Source organism: Patagioenas fasciata, unplaced genomic scaffold (genome assembly GCF_037038585.1).
Source record: "Patagioenas fasciata isolate bPatFas1 unplaced genomic scaffold, bPatFas1.hap1 Unplaced_3, whole genome shotgun sequence".
Lineage (NCBI taxonomy): Eukaryota > Metazoa > Chordata > Aves > Columbiformes > Columbidae > Patagioenas > Patagioenas fasciata.
Window position 1 is genome coordinate 2216078 of NW_027288732.1, and position 26721 is coordinate 2242798.

Here is a 26721-nt window from a genome sequence, read left to right on the forward strand (position 1 = left end):
ACACCAAAACACCCACCTGATGACATCATTTCAAGAGCAAAGCAGCAATTTGCAAAATTCAACTTCTTTGGGGAACTGAGCAATTGTTGAGCTGACAGCAAGTCCTGCTGGGTCCCTGTCACCTGCAGAGTGCCCGCATCCTCACCACGGTAGCGGGCATTGTGACAAAGGATCTATGTCAGCTGGGTGTGGCAGCCGAGCGCCCGCTAGGGGAGGGGGAGACTGTCAGCCCGTCCTGCTGGGTCCCTGTCACCTGCAGAGTGCCCGCATCCTCACCACGGTAGCGGGCATTGTGACAAAGGATCTATGTCAGCTGGGTGTGGCAGCCGAGCGCCCGCTAGGGGAGGGGGAGCCTGTCAGCCCCGGGCCTGTCACTGCCTGCTGTCCCCCCTGTCACCAGCGAGGCCTCTGAAAAGTTTCCAAAACATGCCCAGACTTGGGTCCAAAGTGGCCAAAAGTCTCCAAGAGACAAGTCGGGAAGAAGGATATGGAAGAGAGGGAGAAAGCCAAGGGAGCAGGCCCAAGGGAGGCAAGAGAAAAAAGTAGTGCCGGGCTGCAGGACTGAAATGGAGGAATTGAAAGACGAAAGCCAGGAAGCAGGAGAGTTTGAGAAAAGGAGAGAGGAAAGAAGAGACATGCAGCCAGACGAGGGGTTAGTGAGAGAGGCTGGGACAGAGAACAGGATGAGAAGGAAATAAGGCAAGGCAAGGCTAGGCCAAAGGACGTTTCTTTGATTTATATTTTCTACCACATTCATCTTGAGATGAGAGGAAAGCCATCAGACCATATGGATTAGGCCCAAACAAAAGCCCTGGCTACTTGAGACACTTAGACTAAGCCTAAACCAGAAAGATCTCTCCATAAAGATGGTTTTTATACTGTACTTCCACAATCTTCTGTCAGTACAAAAGAACAAGCGGCAGACATACTTAGGCTGAGACATGGTGGTTTGGTGCAGAGACCATGCATATCATGGGAATAGTTCAGCATTTCTGCTCTGGTTTTCAGTGTATTACACCAAAACACCCACCTGATGACATCATTTCAAGAGCAAAAGCAGCAATTTGCAGAATTCAGCTTCTTTGGGGAACTGAGCAATTGTTGAGCTGACAGCAAGTCCTGCTGGGTCCCTGTCACCTGCAGAGTGCCCGCATCCTCACCACGGTAGCGGGCATTGTGACAAAGGATCTACGTCAGCTGGGTGTGGCAGCCGAGCGCCCGCTAGGGGAGGGGGAGCCTGTCAGCCCCGGGCCTGTCACTGCCTGCTGTCCCCCCTGTCACCAGCGAGGCCTCTGAAAAGTTTCCAAAACATCCCCAGACTTGGGTCCAAAGTGGCCAAAAGTCTCCAAGAGACAAGTCGGGAAGAAGGATATGGAAGAGAGGGAGAAAGCCAAGGGAGCAGACCAAAGGGAGACAAGAGGAAAAAGTAGTGCAGGGCTGCAGGACTGAAATGGAGGAATTGAAAGACGAAAGCCAGGAAGCAGGAGAGTTTGAGAAAAGGAGAGAGGAAAGAAGAGACATGCAGCCAGACGAGGGCTTAGTGAGAGAGGCTGGGACAGAGAACAGGATGAGAAGGAAATAAGGCAAGGCAAGGCAAGGCTAGGCCAAAGGACGTTTCTTTGATTTATATTTTCTACCACATTCATCTTGAGATGAGAGGAAAGCCATCAGACCATATGGATTAGGCCCAAACAAAAGCCCCGGCTACTTGAGACACTTAGACTAAGCCTAAACCAGAAAGATCTCTCCATAAAGATGGTTTTTATACTGTACTTCCACAATCTTCTGTCAGTACAAAAGAACAAGCGGCAGACATACTTAGGCTGAGACATGGTGGTTTGGTGCAGAGACCATGCATATCATGGGAATATTTCAGCATTTCTGCTCTGGTTTTCAGTGTATTACACCAAAACACCCACCTGATGACATCATTTCAAGAGCAAAGCAGCAATTTGCAAAATTCAACTTCTTTGGGGAACTGAGCAATTGTTCAGCTGACAGCAAGTCCTGCTGGGTCCCTGTCACCTGCAGAGTGCCCGCATCCTCACCACGGTAGCGGGCATTGTGACAAAGGATCTATGTCAGCTGGGTGTGGCAGCCGAGCGCCCGCTAGGGGAGGGGGAGCCTGTCAGCCCCGGGCCTGTCACTGCCTGCTGTCCCCCCTGTCACCAGCGAGGCCTCTGAAAAGTTTCCAAAACATGCCCAGACTTGGGTCCAAAGTGGCCAAAAGTCTCCAAGAGACAAGTCGGGAAGAAGGATATGGAAGAGAGGGAGAAAGCCAAGGGAGCAGGCCCAAGGGAGGCAAGAGAAAAAAGTAGTGCCGGGCTGCAAGACTGAAATGGAGGAATTGAAAGACGAAAGCCAGGAAGCAGGAGAGTTTGAGAAAAGGAGAGAGGAAAGAAGAGACATGCAGCCAGACGAGGGGTTAGTGAGAGAGGCTGGGACAGAGAACAGGATGAGAAGGAAATAAGGCAAGGCAAGGCTAGGCCAAAGGACGTTTCTTTGATTTATATTTTCTACCACATTCATCTTGAGATGAGAGGAAAGCCATCAGACCATATGGATTAGGCCCAAACAAAAGCCCTGGCTACTTGAGACACTTAGACTAAGCCTAAACCAGAAAGATCTCTCCATAAAGATGGTTTTTATACTGTACTTCCACAATCTTCTGTCAGTACAAAAGAACAAGCGGCAGACATACTTAGGCTGAGACATGGTGGTTTGGTGCAGAGACCATGCATATCATGGGAATATTTCAGCATTTCTGCTCTGGTTTTCAGTGTATTACACCAAAACACCCACCTGATGACATCATTTCAAGAGCAAAAGCAGCAATTTGCAGAATTCAGCTTCTTTGGGGAACTGAGCAATTGCTGAGCTGACAGCAAGTCCTGCTGGGTCCCTGTCACCTGCAGAGTGCCCGCATCCTCACCACGGTAGCGGGCATTGTGACAAAGGTTCTACGTCAGCTGGGTGTGGCAGCCGAGCGCCCACTAGGGGAGGGGGAGCCTGTCAGCCCCGGGCCTGTCACTGCCTGCTGTCCCCCATGTCACCAGCGAGGCCTCTGAAAAGTTTCCAAAACATGCCCAGACTTGGGTCCAAAGTGGCCAAAAGTCTCCAAGAGACAAGTCGGGAAGAAGGATATGGAAGAGAGGGAGAAATCCAGGGGAGCAGGCCAAAGGGAGGCAAGAGAAAAAAGTAGTGCCGGGCTGCAGGACTGAAATGGAGGAATTGAAAGACGAAAGCCAGGAAGCAGGAGAGTTTGAGAAAAGGAGAGAGGAAAGAAGAGACATGCAGCCAGACGAGGGGTTAGTGAGAGAGGCTGGGACAGAGAACAGGATGAGAAGGAAATAAGGCAAGGCAAGGCAAGGCTAGGCCAAAGGACGTTTCTTTGATTTATATTTTCTACCACATTCATCTTGAGATGAGAGGAAAGCCATCAGACCATATGGATTAGGCCCAAACAAAAGCCCCGGCTACTTGAGACACTTAGACTAAGCCTAAACCAGAAAGATCTCTCCATAAAGATGGTTTTTATACTGTACTTCCACAATCAGCTGGCAGTACAAAAGAACAAGCGGCAGACATACTTAGGCTAAGACATGGTGGTTTGGTGCAGAGACCATGCATATCATGGGAATATTTCAGCATTTCTGCTCTGGTTTTCAGTGTATTACACCAAAACACCCACCTGATGACATCATTTCAAGAGCAAAGCAGCAATTTGCAAAATTCAACTTCTTTGGGGAACTGAGCAATTGCTGAGCTGACAGCAAGTCCTGCTGGGTCCCTGTCACCTGCAGAGTGCCCGCATCCTCACCACGGTAGCGGGCATTGTGACAAAGGATCTATGTCAGCTGGGTGTGGCAGCCGAGCGCCCGCTAGGGGAGGGGGAGCCTGTCAGCCCCGGGCCTGTCACTGCCTGCTGTCCCCCCTGTCACCAGCGAGGCCTCTGAAAAGTTTCCAAAACATGCCCAGACTTGGGTCCAAAGTGGCCAAAAGTCTCCAAGAGACATGTCGGGAAGAAGGATATGGAAGAGAGGGAGAAAGCCAAGGGAGCAGGCCAAAGGGAGGCAAGAGGAAAAAGTAGTGCCGGGCTGCAGGACTGAAATGGAGGAATTGAAAGACGAAAGCCAGGAAGCAGGAGAGTTTGAGAAAAGGAGAGAGGAAAGAAGAGACATGCAGCCAGACGAGGGCTTAGTGAGAGAGGCTGGGACAGAGAACAGGATGAGAAGGAAATAAGGCAAGGCAAGGCTAGGCCAAAGGACGTTTCTTTGATTTATATTTTCTACCACATTCATCTTGAGATGAGAGGAAAGCCATCAGACGTTATGGATTAGGCCCAAACAAAAGCCCCGGCTACTTGAGACACTTAGACTAAGCCTAAACCAGAAAGATCTCTCCATAAAGATGGTTTTTATACTGTAATTCCACAATATTCTGTCAGTACAAAAGAACAAGTGGCAGACATACTTAGGCTGAGACATGGTGGTTTGGTGCAGAGACCATGCATATCATGGGAATATTTCAGCATTTCTGCTCTGGTTTTCAGTGTATTACACCAAAACACCCACCTGATGACATCATTTCAAGAGCAAAAGCAGCAATTTGCAGAATTCAGCTTCTTTGGGGAACTGAGCAATTGCTGAGCTGACAGCAAGTCCTGCTGGGTCCCTGTCACCTGCAGAGTGCCCGCATCCTCACCACGGTAGCGGGCATTGTGACAAAGGTTCTACGTCAGCTGGGTGTGGCAGCCGAGCGCCCACTAGGGGAGGGGGAGCCTGTCAGCCCCGGGCCTGTCACTGCCTGCTGTCCCCCATGTCACCAGCGAGGCCTCTGAAAAGTTTCCAAAACATGCCCAGACTTGGGTCCAAAGTGGCCAAAAGTCTCCAAGAGACAAGTCGGGAAGAAGGATATGGAAGAGAGGGAGAAATCCAGGGGAGCAGGCCAAAGGGAGGCAAGAGAAAAAAGTAGCGCCGGGCTGCAGGACTGAAATGGAGGAATTGAAAGACGAAAGCCAGGAAGCAGGAGAGTTTGAGAAAAGGAGAGAGGAAAGAAGAGACATGCAGCCAGACGAGGGGTTAGTGAGAGAGGCTGGGACAGAGAACAGGATGAGAAGGAAATAAGGCAAGGCAAGGCAAGGCTAGGCCAAAGGACGTTTCTTTGATTTATATTTTCTACCACATTCATCTTGAGATGAGAGGAAAGCCATCAGACCATATGGATTAGGCCCAAACAAAAGCCCCGGCTACTTGAGACACTTAGACTAAGCCTAAACCAGAAAGATCTCTCCATAAAGATGGTTTTTATACTGTACTTCCACAATCAGCTGGCAGTACAAAAGAACAAGCGGCAGACATACTTAGGCTAAGACATGGTGGTTTGGTGCAGAGACCATGCATATCATGGGAATATTTCAGCATTTCTGCTCTGGTTTTCAGTGTATTACACCAAAACACCCACCTGATGACATCATTTCAAGAGCAAAGCAGCAATTTGCAAAATTCAACTTCTTTGGGGAACTGAGCAATTGCTGAGCTGACAGCAAGTCCTGCTGGGTCCCTGTCACCTGCAGAGTGCCCGCATCCTCACCACGGTAGCGGGCATTGTGACAAAGGATCTATGTCAGCTGGGTGTGGCAGCCGAGCGCCCGCTAGGGGAGGGGGAGCCTGTCAGCCCCGGGCCTGTCACTGCCTGCTGTCCCCCCTGTCACCAGCGAGGCCTCTGAAAAGTTTCCAAAACATGCCCAGACTTGGGTCCAAAGTGGCCAAAAGTCTCCAAGAGACATGTCGGGAAGAAGGATATGGAAGAGAGGGAGAAAGCCAAGGGAGCAGGCCAAAGGGAGGCAAGAGGAAAAAGTAGTGCCGGGCTGCAGGACTGAAATGGAGGAATTGAAAGACGAAAGCCAGGAAGCAGGAGAGTTTGAGAAAAGGAGAGAGGAAAGAAGAGACATGCAGCCAGATGAGGGCTTAGTGAGAGAGGCTGGGACAGAGAACAGGATGAGAAGGAAATAAGGCAAGGCAAGGCTAGGCCAAAGGACGTTTCTTTGATTTATATTTTCTACCACATTCATCTTGAGATGAGAGGAAAGCCATCAGACGTTATGGATTAGGCCCAAACAAAAGCCCCGGCTACTTGAGACACTTAGACTAAGCCTAAACCAGAAAGATCTCTCCATAAAGATGGTTTTTATACTGTAATTCCACAATATTCTGTCAGTACAAAAGAACAAGCGGCAGACATACTTAGGCTGAGATATGGTGGTTTGGTGCAGAGACCATGCATATCATGGGAATATTTCAGCATTTCTGCTCTGGTTTTCAGTGTATTACACCAAAACACCCACCTGATGACATCATTTCAAGAGCAAAAGCAGCAATTTGCAGAATTCAGCTTCTTTGGGGAACTGAGCAATTGCTGAGCTGACAGCAAGTCCTGCTGGGTCCCTGTCACCTGCAGAGTGCCCGCATCCTCACCACGGTAGCGGTCATTGTGACAAAGGTTCTACGTCAGCTGGGTGTGGCAGCCGAGCGCCCGCTAGGGGAGGGGGAGCCTGTCAGCCCCGGGCCTGTCACTGCCTGCCGTCTTCCGTGTCACCAGCGAGGCCTCTGAAAAGTTTCCAAAACATGCCCAGACTTGGGTCCAAAGTGGCCAAAAGTCTCCAAGAGACAAGTCGGGAAGAAGGATATGGAAGAGAGGGAGAAAGCCAAGGGAGCAGGCCCAAGGGAGGCAAGAGAAAAAAGTAGTGCCGGGCTGCAGGACTGAAATGGAGGAATTGAAAGACGAAAGCCAGGAAGCAGGAGAGTTTGAGAAAAGGAGAGAGGAAAGAAGAGACATGCAGCCAGACGAGGGCTTAGTGAGAGAGGCTGGGACAGAGAACAGGATGAGAAGGAAATAAGGCAAGGCAAGGCTAGGCCAAAGGACGTTTCTTTGATTTATATTTTCTACCACATTCATCTTGAGATGAGAGGAAAGCCATCAGACCTTATGGACTAGGCCCAAACAAAAGCCCCGGCTACTTGAGACACTTAGACTAAGCCTAAACCAGAAAGATCTCTCCATAAAGATGGTTTTTATACTGTACTTCCACAATATTCTGTCAGTACAAAAGAACAAGCGGCAGACATACTTAGGCTGAGACATGGTGGTTTGGTGCAGAGACCATGCATATCATGGGAATATTTCAGCATTTCTGCTCTGGTTTTCAGTGTATTACACCAAAACACCCACCTGATGACATCATTTCAAGAGCAAAGCAGCAATTTGCAAAATTCAACTTCTTTGGGGAACTGAGCAATTGCTGAGCTGACAGCAAGTCCTGCTGGGTCCCTGTCACCTGCAGAGTGCCCGCATCCTCACCACGGTAGCGGGCATTGTGACAAAGGTTCTACGTCAGCTGGGTGTGGCAGCCGAGCGCCTGCTAGGGGAGGGGGAGCCTGTCAGCCCCGGGCCTGTCACTGCCTGCTGTCCCCCCTGTCACCAGCGAGGCCTCTGAAAAGTTTCCAAAACATCCCCAGACTTGGGTCCAAAGTGGCCAAAAGTCTCCAAGAGACAAGTCGGGAAGAAGGATATGGAAGAGAGGGAGAAAGCCAAGGGAGCAGACCAAAGGGAGGCAAGAGGAAAAAGTAGTGCCGGGCTGCAGGACTGAAATGGAGGAATTGAAAGACGAAAGCCAGGAAGCAGGAGAGTTTGAGAAAAGGAGAGAGGAAAGAAGAGACATGCAGCCAGACGAGGGGTTAGTGAGAGAGGCTGGGACAGAGAACAGGATGAGAAGGAAATAAGGCAAGGCAAGGCAAGGCTAGGCCAAAGGACGTTTCTTTGATTTATATTTTCTACCACATTCATCTTGAGATGAGAGGAAAGCCATCAGACGTTATGGATTAGGCCCAAACAAAAGCCCCGGCTACTTGAGACACTTAGACTAAGCCTAAACCAGAAAGATCTCTCCATAAAGATGGTTTTTATACTGTACTTCCACAATCAGCTGGCAGTACAAAAGAACAAGCGGCAGACGTACTTAGGCTGAGACATGGTGGTTTGGTGCAGAGACCATGCATATCATGGGAATATTTCAGCATTTCTGCTCTGGTTTTCAGTGTATTACACCAAAACACCCACCTGATGACATCATTTCAAGAGCAAAAGCAGCAATTTGCAGAATTCAGCTTCTTTGGGGAACTGAGCAATTGCTGAGCTGACAGCAAGTCCTGCTGGGTCCCTGTCACCTGCAGAGTGCCCGCATCCTCACCACGGTAGCGGGCATTGTGACAAAGGATCTATGTCAGCTGGGTGTGGCAGCCGAGCGCCCGCTAGGGGAGGGGGAGCCTGTCAGCCCCGGGCCTGTCACTGCCTGCTGTCCCCCGTGTCACCAGCGAGGCCTCTGAAAAGTTTCCAAAACATGCCCAGACTTGGCTCCAAAGTGGCCAAAAGTCTCCAAGAGACAAGTCGGGAAGAAGGATATGGAAGAGAGGGAGAAAGCCAAGGGAGCAGGCCCAAGGGAGGCAAGAGAAAAAAGTAGTGCCGGGCTGCAGGACTGAAATGGAGGAATTGAAAGACGAAAGCCAGGAAGCAGGAGAGTTTGAGAAAAGGAGAGAGGAAAGAAGAGACATGCAGCCAGACGAGGGCTTAGTGAGAGAGGCTGGGACAGAGAACAGGATGAGAAGGAAATAAGGCAAGGCAAGGCTAGGCCAAAGGACGTTTCTTTGATTTATATTTTCTACCACATTCATCTTGAGATGAGAGGAAAGCCATCAGACGTTATGGATTAGGCCCAAACAAAAGCCCCGGCTACTTGAGACACTTAGACTAAGCCTAAACCAGAAAGATCTCTCCATAAAGATGGTTTTTATACTGTACTTCCACAATCAGCTGGCAGTACAAAAGAACAAGCGGCAGACATACTTAGGCTGAGACATGGTGGTTTGGTGCAGAGACCATGCATATCATGGGAATATTTCAGCATTTCTGCTCTGGTTTTCAGTGTATTACACCAAAACACCCACCTGATGACATCATTTCAAGAGCAAAAGCAGCAATTTGCAGAATTCAGCTTCTTTGGGGAACTGAGCAATTGCTGAGCTGACAGCAAGTCCTGCTGGGTCCCTGTCACCTGCAGAGTGCCCGCATCCTCACCACGGTAGCGGGCATTGTGACAAAGGTTCTACGTCAGCTGGGTGTGGCAGCCGAGCGCCCGCTAGGGGAGGGGGAGCCTGTCAGCCCCGGGCCTGTCACTGCCTGCTGTCCCCCGTGTCACCAGCGAGGCCTCTGAAAAGTTTCCAAAACATGCCCAGACTTGGCTCCAAAGTGGCCAAAAGTCTCCAAGAGACAAGTCGGGAAGAAGGATATGGAAGAGAGGGAGAAAGCCAAGGGAGCAGGCCCAAGGGAGGCAAGAGAAAAAAGTAGTGCCGGGCTGCAGGACTGAAATGGAGGAATTGAAAGACGAAAGTCAGGAAGCAGGAGAGTTTGAGAAAAGGAGAGAGGAAAGAAGAGACATGCAGCCAGACGAGGGCTTAGTGAGAGAGGCTGGGACAGAGAACAGGATGAGAAGGAAATAAGGCAAGGCAAGGCTAGGCCAAAGGACGTTTCTTTGATTTATATTTTCTACCACATTCATCTTGAGATGAGAGGAAAGCCATCAGACCTTATGGACTAGGCCCAAACAAAAGCCCCGGCTACTTGAGACACTTAGACTAAGCCTAAACCAGAAAGATCTCTCCATAAAGATGGTTTTTATACTGTACTTCCACAATATTCTGTCAGTACAAAAGAACAAGCGGCAGACATACTTAGGCTGAGACATGGTGGTTTGGTGCAGAGACCATGCATATCATGGGAATATTTCAGCATTTCTGCTCTGGTTTTCAGTGTATTACACCAAAACACCCACCTGATGACATCATTTCAAGAGCAAAGCAGCAATTTGCAAAATTCAACTTCTTTGGGGAACTGAGCAATTGCTGAGCTGACAGCAAGTCCTGCTGGGTCCCTGTCACCTGCAGAGTGCCCGCATCCTCACCACGGTAGCGGGCATTGTGACAAAGGTTCTACGTCAGCTGGGTGTGGCAGCCGAGCGCCCGCTAGGGGAGGGGGAGCCTGTCAGCCCCGGGCCTGTCACTGCCTGCTGTCCCCCCTGTCACCAGCGAGGCCTCTGAAAAGTTTCCAAAACATCCCCAGACTTGGCTTCAAAGTGGCCAAAAGTCTCCAAGAGACAAGTCGGGAAGAAGGATATGGAAGAGAGGGAGAAAGCCAAGGGAGCAGACCAAAGGGAGGCAAGAGGAAAAAGTAGTGCCGGGCTGCAGGACTGAAATGGAGGAATTGAAAGACGAAAGCCAGGAAGCAGGAGAGTTTGAGAAAAGGAGAGAGGAAAGAAGAGACATGCAGCCAGACGAGGGGTTAGTGAGAGAGGCTGGGACAGAGAACAGGATGAGAAGGAAATAAGGCAAGGCAAGGCTAGGCCAAAGGACGTTTCTTTGATTTATATTTTCTACCACATTCATCTTGAGATGAGAGGAAAGCCATCAGACCATATGGATTAGGCCCAAACAAAAGCCCCGGCTACTTGAGACACTTAGACTAAGCCTAAACCAGAAAGATCTCTCCATAAAGATGGTTTTTATACTGTACTTCCACAATCAGCTGGCAGTACAAAAGAACAAGCGGCAGACGTACTTAGGCTGAGACATGGTGGTTTGGTGCAGAGACCATGCATATCATGGGAATATTTCAGCATTTCTGCTCTGGTTTTCAGTGTATTACACCAAAACACCCACCTGATGACATCATTTCAAGAGCAAAAGCAGCAATTTGCAGAATTCAGCTTCTTTGGGGAACTGAGCAATTGCTGAGCTGACAGCAAGTCCTGCTGGGTCCCTGTCACCTGCAGAGTGCCCGCATCCTCACCACGGTAGCGGGCATTGTGACAAAGGTTCTACGTCAGCTGGGTGTGGCAGCCGAGCGCCCGCTAGGGGAGGGGGAGCCTGTCAGCCCCGGGCCTGTCACTGCCTGCTGTCCCCCGTGTCACCAGCGAGGCCTCTGAAAAGTTTCCAAAACATGCCCAGACTTGGCTCCAAAGTGGCCAAAAGTCTCCAAGAGACAAGTCGGGAAGAAGGATATGGAAGAGAGGGAGAAAGCCAAGGGAGCAGGCCCAAGGGAGGCAAGAGAAAAAAGTAGTGCCGGGCTGCAGGACTGAAATGGAGGAATTGAAAGACGAAAGTCAGGAAGCAGGAGAGTTTGAGAAAAGGAGAGAGGAAAAAAGAGACATGCAGCCAGACGAGGGCTTAGTGAGAGAGGCTGGGACAGAGAACAGGATGAGAAGGAAATAAGGCAAGGCAAGGCTAGGCCAAAGGACGTTTCTCGGATTTATATTTTCTACCACATTCATCTTGAGATGAGAGGAAAGCCATCAGACCTTATGGACTAGGCCCAAACAAAAGCCCCGGCTACTTGAGACACTTAGACTAAGCCTAAACCAGAAAGATCTCTCCATAAAGATGGTTTTTATACTGTACTTCCACAATATTCTGTCAGTACAAAAGAACAAGCGGCAGACATACTTAGGCTGAGACATGGTGGTTTGGTGCAGAGACCATGCATATCATGGGAATATTTCAGCATTTCTGCTCTGGTTTTCAGTGTATTACACCAAAACACCCACCTGATGACATCATTTCAAGAGCAAAAGCAGCAATTTGCAGAATTCAGCTTCTTTGGGGAACTGAGCAATTGCTGAGCTGACAGCAAGTCCTGCTGGGTCCCTGTCACCTGCAGAGTGCCCGCATCCTCACCACGGTAGCGGGCATTGTGACAAAGGTTCTACGTCAGCTGGGTGTGGCAGCCGAGCGCCCGCTAGGGGAGGGGGAGCCTGTCAGCCCCGGGCCTGTCACTGCCTGCTGTCCCCCGTGTCACCAGCGAGGCCTCTGAAAAGTTTCCAAAACATCCCCAGACTTGGGTCCAAAGTGGCGAAAAGTCTCCAAGAGACAAGTCGGGAAGAAGGATATGGAAGAGAGGGAGAAAGCCAAGGGAGCAGGCCAAAGGGAGGCAAGAGAAAAAAGTAGTGCCGGGCTGCAGGACTGAAATGGAGGAATTGAAAGACGAAAGCCAGGAAGCAGGAGAGTTTGAGAAAAGGAGAGAGGAAAGAAGAGACATGCAGCCAGACGAGGGCTTAGTGAGAGAGGCTGGGACAGAGAACAGGATGAGAAGGAAATAAGGCAAGGCAAGGCTAGGCCAAAGGACGTTTCTTTGATTTATATTTTCTACCACATTCATCTTGAGATGAGAGGAAAGCCATCAGACCATATGGATTAGGCCCAAACAAAAGCCCCGGCTACTTGAGACACTTAGACTAAGCCTAAACCAGAAAGATCTCTCCATAAAGATGGTTTTTATACTGTACTTCCACAATCAGCTGGCAGTACAAAAGAACAAGCGGCAGACATACTTAGGCTGAGACATGGTGGTTTGGTGCAGAGACCATGCATATCATGGGAATATTTCAGCATTTCTGCTCTGGTTTTCAGTGTATTACACCAAAACACCCACCTGATGACATCATTTCAAGAGCAAAAGCAGCAATTTGCAGAATTCAGCTTCTTTGGGGAACTGAGCAATTGCTGAGCTGACAGCAAGTCCTGCTGGGTCCCTGTCACCTGCAGAGTGCCCGCATCCTCACCACGGTAGCGGGCATTGTGACAAAGGTTCTACGTCAGCTGGGTGTGGCAGCCGAGCGCCCGCTAGGGGAGGGGGAGCCTGTCAGCCCCGGGCCTGTCACTGCCTGCTGTCCCCCGTGTCACCAGCGAGGCCTCTGAAAAGTTTCCAAAACACGCCCAGACTTGGGTCCAAAGTGGCCAAAAGTCTCCAAGAGACAAGTCGGGAAGAAGGATATGGAAGAGAGGGAGAAAGCCAAGGGAGCAGGCCAAAGGGAGGGAAGAGAAAAAAGTAGTGCCGGGCTGCAGGACTGAAATGGAGGAATTGAAAGACGAAAGCCAGGAAGCAGGAGAGTTTGAGAAAAGGAGAGAGGAAAGAAGAGACATGCAGCCAGACGAGGGCTTAGTGAGAGAGGCTGGGACAGAGAACAGGATGAGAAGGAAATAAGGCAAGGCAAGGCTAGGCCAAAGGACGTTTCTTTGATTTATATTTTCTACCACATTCATCTTGAGATGAGAGGAAACCCATCAGACCATATGGATTAGGCCCAAACAACAGCCCCGGCTACTTGAGACACTTAGACTAAGCCTAAACCAGAAAGATCTCTCCATAAAGATGGTTTTTATACTGTACTTCCACAATCAGCTGGCAGTACAAAAGAACAAGCGGCAGACATACTTAGGCTGAGACATGGTGGTTTGGTGCAGAGACCATGCATATCATGGGAATATTTCAGCATTTCTGCTCTGGTTTTCAGTGTATTACACCAAAACACCCACCTGATGACATCATTTCAAGAGCAAAAGCAGCAATTTGCAGAATTCAGCTTCTTTGGGGAACTGAGCAATTGCTGAGCTGACAGCAAGTCCTGCTGGGTCCCTGTCACCTGCAGAGTGCCCGCATCCTCACCACGGTAGCGGGCATTGTGACAAAGGTTCTACGTCAGCTGGGTGTGGCAGCCGAGCGCCCGCTAGGGGAGGGGGAGCCTGTCAGCCCCGGGCCTGTCACTGCCTGCTGTCCCCCGTGTCACCAGCGAGGCCTCTGAAAAGTTTCCAAAACATCCCCAGACTTGGGTCCAAAGTGGCCAAAAGTCTCCAAGAGACAAGTCGCGAAGAAGGATATGGAAGAGAGGGAGAAAGCCAAGGGAGCAGGCCCAAGGGAGGGAAGAGAAAAAAGTAGTGCCGGGCTGCAGGACTGAAATGGAGGAATTGAAAGACGAAAGCCAGGAAGCAGGAGAGTTTGAGAAAAGGAGAGAGGAAAGAAGAGACATGCAGCCAGACGAGGGCTTAGTGAGAGAGGCTGGGACAGAGAACAGGATGAGAAGGAAATAAGGCAAGGCAAGGCTAGGCCAAAGGACGTTTCTTTGATTTATATTTTCTACCACATTCATCTTGCGATGAGAGGAAAGGCATCAGACCTTATGGACTAGGCCCAAACAAAAGCCCCGGCTACTTGAGACACTTAGACTAAGCCTAAACCAGAAAGATCTCTCCATAAAGATGGTTTTTATACTGTACTTCCACAATATTCTGTTAGTACAAAAGAACAAGCGGCAGACATACTTAGGCTGAGACATGGTGGTTTGGTGCAGAGACCATGCATATCATGGGAATATTTCAGCATTTCTGCTCTGGTTTTCAGTGTATTACACCAAAACACCCACCTGATGACATCATTTCAAGAGCAAAGCAGCAATTTGCAAAATTCAACTTCTTTGGGGAACTGAGCAATTGCTGAGCTGACAGCAAGTCCTGCTGGGTCCCTGTCACCTGCAGAGTGCCCGCATCCTCACCACGGTAGAGGGCATTGTGACAAAGGATCTATGTCAGCTGGGTGTGGCAGCCGAGCGCCCGCTAGGGGAGGGGGAGCCTGTCAACCCCGGGCCTGTCACTGCCTGCTGTCCCCCGTGTCACCAGCGAGGCCTCTGAAAAGTTTCCAAAACATCCCCAGACTTGGGTCCAAAGTGGCCAAAAGTCTCCAAGAGACATGTCGGGAAGAAGGATATGGAAGAGAGGGAGAAAGCCAAGGGAGCAGGCCAAAGGGAGGCAAGAGGAAAAAGTAGTGCCGGGCTGCAGGACTGAAATGGAGGAATTGAAAGACGAAAGCCAGGAAGCAGGAGAGTTTGAGAAAAGGAGAGAGGAAAGAAGAGACATGCAGCCAGACGAGGGCTTAGTGAGAGAGGCTGGGACAGAGAACAGGATGAGAAGGAAATAAGGCAAGGCAAGGCAAGGCTAGGCCAAAGGACGTTTCTTTGATTTATATTTTCTACCACATTCATCTTGAGATGAGAGGAAAGCCATCAGACCATATGGATTAGGCCCAAACAAAAGCCCCGGCTACTTGAGACACTTAGACTAAGCCTAAACCAGAAAGATCTCTCCATAAAGATGGTTTTTATACTGTACTTCCACAATCAGCTGGCAGTACAAAAGAACAAGCGGCAGACATACTTAGGCTGAGACATGGTGGTTTGGTGCAGAGACCATGCATATCATGGGAATATTTCAGCATTTCTGCTCTGGTTTTCAGTGTATTACACCAAAACACCCACCTGATGACATCATTTCAAGAGCAAAAGCAGCAATTTGCAGAATTCAGCTTCTTTGGGGAACTGAGCAATTGCTGAGCTGACAGCAAGTCCTGCTGGGTCCCTGTCACCTGCAGAGTGCCCGCATCCTCACCACGGTAGCGGGCATTGTGACAAAGGTTCTACGTCAGCTGGGTGTGGCAGCCGAGCGCCCGCTAGGGGAGGGGGAGCCTGTCAGCCCCGGGCCTGTCACTGCCTGCTGTCCCCCGTGTCACCAGCGAGGCCTCTGAAAAGTTTCCAAAACACGCCCAGACTTGGGTCCAAAGTGGCCAAAAGTCTCCAAGAGACAAGTCGGGAAGAAGGATATGGAAGAGAGGGAGAAAGCCAAGGGAGCAGGCCAAAGGGAGGGAAGAGAAAAAAGTAGTGCCGGGCTGCAGGACTGAAATGGAGGAATTGAAAGACGAAAGCCAGGAAGCAGGAGAGTTTGAGAAAAGGTGAGAGGAAAGAAGAGACATGCAGCCAGACGAGGGCTTAGTGAGAGAGGCTGGGACAGAGAACAGGATGAGAAGGAAATAAGGCAAGGCAAGGCTAGGCCAAAGGACGTTTCTTTGATTTATATTTTCTACCACATTCATCTTGAGATGAGAGGAAACCCATCAGACCATATGGATTAGGCCCAAACAACAGCCCCGGCTACTTGAGACACTTAGACTAAGCCTAAACCAGAAAGATCTCTCCATAAAGATGGTTTTTATACTGTACTTCCACAATCAGCTGGCAGTACAAAAGAACAAGCGGCAGACATACTTAGGCTGAGACATGGTGGTTTGGTGCAGAGACCATGCATATCATGGGAATATTTCAGCATTTCTGCTCTGGTTTTCAGTGTATTACACCAAAACACCCACCTGATGACATCATTTCAAGAGCAAAAGCAGCAATTTGCAGAATTCAGCTTCTTTGGGGAACTGAGCAATTGCTGAGCTGACAGCAAGTCCTGCTGGGTCCCTGTCACCTGCAGAGTGCCCGCATCCTCACCACGGTAGCGGGCATTGTGACAAAGGTTCTACGTCAGCTGGGTGTGGCAGCCGAGCGCCCGCTAGGGGAGGGGGAGCCTGTCAGCCCCGGGCCTGTCACTGCCTGCTGTCCCCCGTGTCACCAGCGAGGCCTCTGAAAAGTTTCCAAAACATCCCCAGACTTGGGTCCAAAGTGGCGAAAAGTCTCCAAGAGACAAGTCGGGAAGAAGGATATGGAAGAGAGGGAGAAAGCCAAGGGAGCAGGCCCAAGGGAGGGAAGAGAAAAAAGTAGTGCCGGGCTGCAGGACTGAAATGGAGGAATTGAAAGACGAAAGCCAGGAAGCAGGAGAGTTTGAGAAAAGGAGAGAGGAAAGAAGAGACATGCAGCCAGACGAGGGCTTAGTGAGAGAGGCTGGGACAGAGAACAGGATGAGAAGGAAATAAGGCAAGGCAAGGCTAGGCCAAAGGACGTTTCTTTGATTTATATTTTCTACCACATTCATCTTGCGATGAGAGGAAAGGCATCAGACCTTATGGACTAGGCCCAAACAAAAGCCCCGGCTACTTGAGACACTTAGACTAAGCCTAAACCAGAAAGATCTCTCCATAAAGATGGTTTTTATACTGTACTTCCACAATATTCTGTTAGTACAAAAGAACAAGCGGCAGACATACTTAGGCTGAGACATGGTGGTTTGGTGCAGAGACCATGCATATCATGGGAATATTTCAGCATTTCTGCTCTGGTTTTCAGTGTATTACACCAAAACACCCACCTGATGACATCATTTCAAGAGCAAAGCAGCAATTTGCAAAATTCAACTTCTTTGGGGAACTGAGCAATTGCTGAGCTGACAGCAAGTCCTGCTGGGTCCCTGTCACCTGCAGAGTGCCCGCATCCTCACCACGGTAGAGGGCATTGTGACAAAGGATCTATGTCAGCTGGGTGTGGCAGCCGAGCGCCCGCTAGGGGAGGGGGAGCCTGTCAACCCCGGGCCTGTCACTGCCTGCTGTCCCCCGTGTCACCAGCGAGGCCTCTGAAAAGTTTCCAAAACATCCCCAGACTTGGGTCCAAAGTGGCCAAAAGTCTCCAAGAGACATGTCGGGAAGAAGGATATGGAAGAGAGGGAGAAAGCCAAGGGAGCAGGCCAAAGGGAGGCAAGAGGAAAAAGTAGTGCCGGGCTGCAGGACTGAAATGGAGGAATTGAAAGACGAAAGCCAGGAAGCAGGAGAGTTTGAGAAAAGGAGAGAGGAAAGAAGAGACATGCAGCCAGACGAGGGCTTAGTGAGAGAGGCTGGGACAGAGAACAGGATGAGAAGGAAATAAGGCAAGGCAAGGCAAGGCTAGGCCAAAGGATGTTTCTTTGATTTATATTTTCTACCACATTCATCTTGAGATGAGAGGAAAGCCATCAGACGTTATGGATTAGGCCCAAACAAAAGCCCAGGCTACTTGAGACACTTAGACTAAGCCTAAACCAGAAAGATCTCTCCATAAAGATGGTTTTTATACTGTACTTCCACAATCAGCTGGCAGTACAAAAGAACAAGCGGCAGACATACTTAGGCTGAGACATGGTGGTTTGGTGCAGAGACCATGCATATCATGGGAATATTTCAGCATTTCTGCTCTGGTTTTCAGTGTATTACACCAAAACACCCACCTGATGACATCATTTCAAGAGCAAAAGCAGCAATTTGCAGAATTCAGCTTCTTTGGGGAACTGAGCAATTGCTGAGCTGACAGCAAGTCCTGCTGGGTCCCTGTCACCTGCAGAGTGCCCGCATCCTCACCACGGTAGCGGGCATTGTGACAAAGGTTCTACGTCAGCTGGGTGTGGCAGCCGAGCACCCGCTAGGGGAGGGGGAGCCTGTCAGCCGCGGGCCTGTCACTGCCTGCTGTCCCCCGTGTCACCAGCGAGGCCTCTGAAAAGTTTCCAAAACACGCCCAGACTTGGGTCCAAAGTGGCCAAAAGTCTCCAAGAGACAAGTCAGGAAGAAGGATATGGAAGAGAGGGAGAAAGCCAAGGGAGCAGGCCAAAGGGAGGCAAGAGGAAAAAGTAGTGCCGGGCTGCAGGACTGAAATGGAGGAATTGAAAGACGAAAGCCAGGAAGCAGGAGAGTTTGAGAAAAGGAGAGAGGAAAGAAGAGACATGCAGCCAGACGAGGGCTTAGTGAGAGAGGCTGGGACAGAGAACAGGATGAGAAGGAAATAAGGCAAGGCAAGGCTAGGCCAAAGGACGTTTCTTTGATTTATATTTTCTACCACATTCATCTTGAGATGAGAGGAAAGCCATCAGACCATATGGATTAGGCCCAAACAAAAGCCCCGGCTACTTGAGACACTTAGACTAAGCCTAAACCAGAAAGATCTCTCCATAAAGATGGTTTTTATACTGTACTTCCACAATCAGCTGGCAGTACAAAAGAACAAGCGGCAGACATACTTAGGCTGAGACATGGTGGTTTGGTGCAGAGACCATGCATATCATGGGAATATTTCAGCATTTCTGCTCTGGTTTTCAGTGTATTACACCAAAACACCCACCTGATGACATCATTTCAAGAGCAAAAGCAGCAATTTGCAGAATTCAGCTTCTTTGGGGAACTGAGCAATTGCTGAGCTGACAGCAAGTCCTGCTGGGTCCCTGTCACCTGCAGAGTGCCCGCATCCTCACCACGGTAGCGGGCATTGTGACAAAGGTTCTACGTCAGCTGGGTGTGGCAGCCGAGCGCCGGTTAGGGGAGGGGGAGCCTGTCAGCCCCGGGCCTGTCACTGCCTGCTGTCCCCCGTGTCACCAGCGAGGCCTCTGAAAAGTTTCCAAAACATCCCCAGACTTGGGTCCAAAGTGGCCAAAAGTCTCCAAGAGACAAGTCGGGAAGAAGGATATGGAAGAGAGGGAGAAAGCCAAGGGAGCAGGCCAAAGGGAGGCAAGAGAAAAAAGTAGTGCCGGGCTGCAGGACTGAAATGGAGGAATTGAAAGACGAAAGCCAGGAAGCAGGAGAGTTTGAGAAAAGGAGAGAGGAAAGAAGAGACATGCAGCCAGACGAGGGCTTAGTGAGAGAGGCTGGGACAGAGAACAGGATGAGAAGGAAATAAGGCAAGGCAAGGCTAGGCCAAAGGACGTTTCTTTGATTTATATTTTCTACCACATTCATCTTGCGATGAGAGGAAAGGCATCAGACCTTATGGACTAGGCCCAAACAAAAGCCCCGGCTACTTGAGACACATAGACTAAGCCTAAACCAGAAAGATCTCTCCATAAAGATGGTTTTTATACTGTACTTCCACAATATTCTGTTAGTACAAAAGAACAAGCGGCAGACATACTTAGGCTGAGACATGGTGGTTTGGTGCAGAGACCATGCATATCATGGGAATATTTCAGCATTTCTGCTCTGGTTTTCAGTGTATTACACCAAAACACCCACCTGATGACATCATTTCAAGAGCAAAGCAGCAATTTGCAAAATTCAACTTCTTTGGGGAACTGAGCAATTGCTGAGCTGACAGCAAGTCCTGCTGGGTCCCTGTCACCTGCAGAGTGCCCGCATCCTCACCACGGTAGCGGGCATTGTGACAAAGGATCTATGTCAGCTGGGTGTGGCAGCCGAGCGCCCGCTAGGGGAGGGGGAGCCTGTCAACCCCGGGCCTGTCACTGCCTGCTGTCCCCCGTGTCACCAGCGAGGCCTCTGAAAAGTTTCCAAAACATCCCCAGACTTGGGTCCAAAGTGGCCAAAAGTCTCCAAGAGACATGTCGGGAAGAAGGATATGGAAGAGAGGGAGAAAGCCAAGGGAGCAGGCCAAAGGGAGGCAAGAGGAAAAAGTAGTGCCGGGCTGCAGGACTGAAATGGAGGAATTGAAAGACGAAAGCCAGGAAGCAGGAGAGTTTGAGAAAAGGAGAGAGGAAAGAAGAGACATGCAGCCAGACGAGGGGTTAGTGAGAGAGGCTGGGACAGAGAACAGGATGAGAAGGAAATAAGGCAAGGCAAGGCAAGGCTAGGCCAAAGGATGTTTCTTTGATTTATATTTTCTACCACATTCATCTTGAGATGAGAGGAAAGCCATCAGACGTTATGGATTAGGCCCAAACAAAAGCCCCGGCTACTTGAGACACTTAGACTAAGCCTAAACCAGAAAGATCTCTCCATAAAGATGGTTTTTATACTGTACTTCCACAATCAGCTGGCAGTAAAGAACAAGCGGCAGACATACTTAGGCTGAGACATGGTGGTTTGGTGCAGAGACCATGCATATCATGGGAATATTTCAGCATTTCTGCTCTGGTTTTCAGTGTATTACACCAAAACACCCACCTGATGACATCATTTCAAGAGCAAAAGCAGCAATTTGCAGAATTCAGCTTCTTTGGGGAACTGAGCAATTGCTGAGCTGACAGCAAGTCCTGCTGGGTCCCTGTCACCTGCAGAGTGCCCGCATCCTCACCACGGTAGCGGGCATTGTGACAAAGGTTCTACGTCAGCTGGGTGTGGCAGCCGAGCGCCCGCTAGGGGAGGGGGAGCCTGTCAGCCCCGGGCCTGTCACTGCCTGCTGTCCCCCGTGTCACTAGCGAGGCCTCTGAAAAGTTTCCAAAACATCCCCAGACTTGGGTCCAAAGTGGCGAAAAGTCTCCAAGAGACAAGTCGGGAAGAAGGATATGGAAGAGAGGGAGAATGCCAAGGGAGCAGGCCAAAGGGAGGCAAGAGAAAAAAGTAGTGCCGGGCTCCAGGACTGAAATGGAGGAATTGAAAGACGAAAGCCAGGAAGCAGGAGAGTTTGAGAAAAGGAGAGAGGAAAGAAGAGACATGCAGCCAGACGAGGGCTTAGTGAGAGAGGCTGGGACAGAGAACAGGATGAGAAGGAAATAAGGCAAGGCAAGGCTAGGCCAAAGGACGTTTCTTTGATTTATATTTTCTACCACATTCATCTTGAGATGAGAGGAAAGCCATCAGACCATATGGATTAGGCCCAAACAAAAGCCCCGGCAACTTGAGACACTTAGACTAAGCCTAAACCAGAAAGATCTCTCCATAAAGATGGTTTTTATACTGTACTTCCACAATCAGCTGGCAGTACAAAAGAACAAGTGGCAGACATACTTAGGCTGAGACATGGTGGTTTGGTGCAGAGACCATGCATATCATGGGAATATTTCAGCACTTCTGCTCTGGTTTTCAGTGTATTACACCAAAACACCCACCTGATGACATCATTTCAAGAGCAAAGCAGCAATTTGCAAAATTCAACTTCTTTGGGGAACTGAGCAATTGCTGAGCTGACAGCAAGTCCTGCTGGGTCCCTGTCACCTGCAGAGTGCCCGCATCCTCACCACGGTAGAGGGCATTGTGACAAAGGATCTATGTCAGCTGGGTGTGGCAGCCGAGCGCCCGCTAGGGGAGGGGGAGCCTGTCAACCCCGGGCCTGTCACTGCCTGCTGTCCCCCGTGTCACCAGCGAGGCCTCTGAAAAGTTTCCAAAACATCCCCAGACTTGGCTCCAAAGTGGCCAAAAGTCTCCAAGAGACATGTCGGGAAGAAGGATATGGAAGAGAGGGAGAAAGCCAAGGGAGCAGGCCAAAGGGAGGCAAGAGGAAAAAGTAGTGCCGGGCTGCAGGACTGAAATGGAGGAATTGAAAGACGAAAGCCAGGAAGCAGGAGAGTTTGAGAAAAGGAGAGAGGAAAGAAGAGACATGCAGCCAGACGAGGGGTTAGTGAGAGAGGCTGGGACAGAGAAGAGGATGAGAAGGAAATAAGGCAAGGCAAGGCAAGGCTAGGCCAAAGGATGTTTCTTTGATTTATATTTTCTACCACATTCATCTTGAGATGAGAGGAAAGCCATCAGACGTTATGGATTAGGCCCAAACAAAAGCCCAGGCTACTTGAGACACTTAGACTAAGCCTAAACCAGAAAGATCTCTCCATAAAGATGGTTTTTATACTGTACTTCCACAATCAGCTGGCAGTACAAAAGAACAAGCGGCAGACATACTTAGGCTGAGACATGGTGGTTTGGTGCAGAGACCATGCATATCATGGGAATATTTCAGCATTTCTGCTCTGGTTTTCAGTGTATTACACCAAAACACCCACCTGATGACATCATTTCAAGAGCAAAAGCAGCAATTTGCAGAATTCAGCTTCTTTGGGGAACTGAGCAATTGCTGAGCTGACAGCAAGTCCTGCTGGGTCCCTGTCACCTGCAGAGTGCCCGCATCCTCACCACGGTAGCGGGCATTGTGACAAAGGTTCTACGTCAGCTGGGTGTGGCAGCCGAGCGCCCGCTAGGGGAGGGGGAGCCTGTCAGCCCCGGGCCTGTCACTGCCTGCTGTCCCCCGTGTCACTAGCGAGGCCTCTGAAAAGTTTCCAAAACATCCCCAGACTTGGGTCCAAAGTGGCGAAAAGTCTCCAAGAGACAAGTCGGGAAGAAGGATATGGAAGAGAGGGAGAAAGCCAAGGGAGCAGGCCAAAGGGAGGCAAGAGAAAAAAGTAGTGCCGGGCTGCAGGACTGAAATGGAGGAATTGAAAGACGAAAGCCAGGAAGCAGGAGAGTTTGAGAAAAGGAGAGAGGAAAGAAGAGACATGCAGCCAGACGAGGGCTTAGTGAGAGAGGCTGGGACAGAGAACAGGATGAGAAGGAAATAAGGCAAGGCAAGGCTAGGCCAAAGGACGTTTCTTTGATTTATATTTTCTACCACATTCATCTTGAGATGAGAGGAAAGCCATCAGACCATATGGATTAGGCCCAAACAAAAGCCCCGGCAACTTGAGACACTTAGACTAAGCCTAAACCAGAAAGATCTCTCCATAAAGATGGTTTTTATACTGTACTTCCACAATCAGCTGGCAGTACAAAAGAACAAGTGGCAGACATACTTAGGCTGAGACATGGTGGTTTGGTGCAGAGACCATGCATATCATGGGAATATTTCAGCATTTCTGCTCTGGTTTTCAGTGTATTACACCAAAACACCCACCTGATGACATCATTTCAAGAGCAAAGCAGCAATTTGCAAAATTCAACTTCTTTGGGGAACTGAGCAATTGCTGAGCTGACAGCAAGTCCTGCTGGGTCCCTGTCACCTGCAGAGTGCCCGCATCCTCACCACGGTAGAGGGCATTGTGACAAAGGATCTATGTCAGCTGGGTGTGGCAGCCGAGCGCCTGCTAGGGGAGGGGGAGCCTGTCAACCCCGGGCCTGTCACTGCCTGCTGTCCCCCGTGTCACCAGCGAGGCCTCTGAAAAGTTTCCAAAACATCCCCAGACTTGGCTCCAAAGTGGCCAAAAGTCTCCAAGAGACATGTCGGGAAGAAGGATATGGAAGAGAGGGAGAAAGCCAAGGGAGCAGGCCAAAGGGAGGCAAGAGGAAAAAGTAGTGCCGGGCTGCAGGACTGAAATGGAGGAATTGAAAGACGAAAGCCAGGAAGCAGGAGAGTTTGAGAAAAGGAGAGAGGAAAGAAGAGACATGCAGCCAGACGAGGGGTTAGTGAGAGAGGCTGGGACAGAGAAGAGGATGAGAAGGAAATAAGGCAAGGCAAGGCAAGGCTAGGCCAAAGGATGTTTCTTTGATTTATATTTTCTACCACATTCATCTTGAGATGAGAGGAAAGCCATCAGACGTTATGGATTAGGCCCAAACAAAAGCCCAGGCTACTTGAGACACTTAGACTAAGCCTAAACCAGAAAGATCTCTCCATAAAGATGGTTTTTATACTGTACTTCCACAATCAGCTGGCAGTACAAAAGAACAAGCGGCAGACATACTTAGGCTGAGACATGGTGGTTTGGTGCAGAGACCATGCATATCATGGGAATATTTCAGCATTTCTGCTCTGGTTTTCAGTGTATTACACCAAAACACCCACCTGATGACATCATTTCAAGAGCAAAAGCAGCAATTTGCAGAATTCAGCTTCTTTGGGGAACTGAGCAATTGCTGAGCTGACAGCAAGTCCTGCTGGGTCCCTGTCACCTGCAGAGTGCCTGCATCCTCACCACGGTAGCGGGCATTGTGACAAAGGTTCTACGTCAGCTGGGTGTGGCAGCCGAGCGCCCGCTAGGGGAGGGCGAGCCTGTCAGCCCCGGGCCTGTCACTGCCTGCTGTCCCCCGTGTCACTAGCGAGGCCTCTGAAAAGTTTCCAAAACATCCCCAGACTTGGGTCCAAAGTGGCGAAAAGTCTCCAAGAGACAAGTCGGGAAGAAGGATATGGAAGAGAGGGAGAAAGCCAAGGGAGCAGGCCAAAGGGAGGCAAGAGAAAAAAGTAGTGCCGGGCTACAGGACTGAAATGGAGGAATTGAAAGACGAAAGCCAGGAAGCAGGAGAGTTTGAGAAAAGGAGAGAGGAAAGAAGAGACATGCAGCCAGACGAGGGCTTAGTGAGAGAGGCTGGGACAGAGAACAGGATGAGAAGGAAATAAGGCAAGGCAAGGCTAGGCCAAAGGACGTTTCTTTGATTTATATTTTCTACCACATTCATCTTGAGATGAGAGGAAAGCCATCAGACGTTATGGATTAGGCCCAAACAAAAGCCCCGGCTACTTGAGACACTTAGACTAAGCCTAAACCAGAAAGATCTCTCCATAAAGATGGTTTTTATACTGTACTTCCACAATCAGCTGGCAGTACAAAAGAACAAGCGGCAGACATACGTAGGCTGAGACATGGTGGTTTGGTGCAGAGACCATGCATATCATGGGAATATTTCAGCATTTCTGCTCTGGTTTTCAGTGTATTACACCAAAACACCCACCTGATGACATCATTTCAAGAGCAAAAGCAGCAATTTGCAGAATTCAGCTTCTTTGGGGAACTGAGCAATTGCTGAGCTGACAGCAAGTCCTGCTGGGTCCCTGTCACCTGCAGAGTGCCCGCATCCTCACCACGGTAGCGGGCATTGTGACAAAGGTTCTACGTCAGCTGGGTGTGGCAGCCGAGCGCCCGCTAGGGGAGGGGGAGCCTGTCAGCCCCGGGCCTGTCACTGCCTGCTGTCCCCCCTGTCACCAGCGAGGCCTCTGAAAAGTTTCAAAAACATCCCCAGACTTGGGTCCAAAGTGGCCAAAAGTCTCCAAGAGACAAGTCGGGAAGAAGGATATGGAAGAGAGGGAGAAAACCAAGGGAGCAGGCCAAAGGGAGGCAAGAGGAAAAAGTAGTGCCGGGCTGCAGGACTGAAATGGAGGAATTGAAAGACGAAAGCCAGGAAGCAGGAGAGTTTGAGAAAAGGAGAGAGGAAAGAAGAGACATGCAGCCAGACGAGGGCTTAGTGAGAGAGGCTGGGACAGAGAACAGGATGAGAAGGAAATAAGGCAAGGCAAGGCTAGGCCAAAGGACGTTTCTTTGATTTATATTTTCTACCACATTCATCTTGAGATGAGAGGAAAGCCATCAGACCATATGGATTAGGCCCAAACAAAAGCCCCGGCTACTTGAGACACTTAGACTAAGCCTAAACCAGAAAGATCTCTCCATAAAGATGGTTTTTATACTGTACTTCCACAATCAGCTGGCAGTACAAAAGAACAAGCGGCAGACATACTTAGGCTGAGACATGGTGGTTTGGTGCAGAGACCATGCATATCATGGGAATATTTCAGCATTTCTGCTCTGGTTTTCAGTGTATTACACCAAAACACCCACCTGATGACATCATTTCAAGAGCAAAAGCAGCAATTTGCAGAATTCAGCTTCTTTGGGGAACTGAGCAATTGCTGAGCTGACAGCAAGTCCTGCTGGGTCCCTGTCACCTGCAGAGTGCCCGCATCCTCACCACGGTAGCGGGCATTGTGACAAAGGTTCTACGTCAGCTGGGTGTGGCAGCCGAGCGCCCGCTAGGGGAGGGGGAGCCTGTCAGCCCCGGGCCTGTCACTGCCTGCTGTCCCCCGTGTCACTAGCGAGGCCTCTGAAAAGTTTCCAAAACATCCCCAGACTTGGGTCCAAAGTGGCGAAAAGTCTCCAAGAGACAAGTCGGGAAGAAGGATATGGAAGAGAGGGAGAATGCCAAGGGAGCAGGCCAAAGGGAGGCAAGAGAAAAAAGTAGTGCCGGGCTGCAGGACTGAAATGGAGGAATTGAAAGACGAAAGCCAGGAAGCAGGAGAGTTTGAGAAAAGGTGAGAGGAAAGAAGAGACATGCAGCCAGACGAGGGCTTAGTGAGAGAGGCTGGGACAGAGAACAGGATGAGAAGGAAATAAGGCAAGGCAAGGCTAGGCCAAAGGACGTTTCTTTGATTTATATTTTCTACCACATTCATCTTGAGATGAGAGGAAAGCCATCAGACCATATGGATTAGGCCCAAACAAAAGCCCCGGCAACTTGAGACACTTAGACTAAGCCTAAACCAGAAAGATCTCTCCATAAAGATGGTTTTTATACTGTACTTCCACAATCAGCTGGCAGTACAAAAGAACAAGTGGCAGACATACTTAGGCTGAGACATGGTGGTTTGGTGCAGAGACCATGCATATCATGGGAATATTTCAGCATTTCTGCTCTGGTTTTCAGTGTATTACACCAAAACACCCACCTGATGACATCATTTCAAGAGCA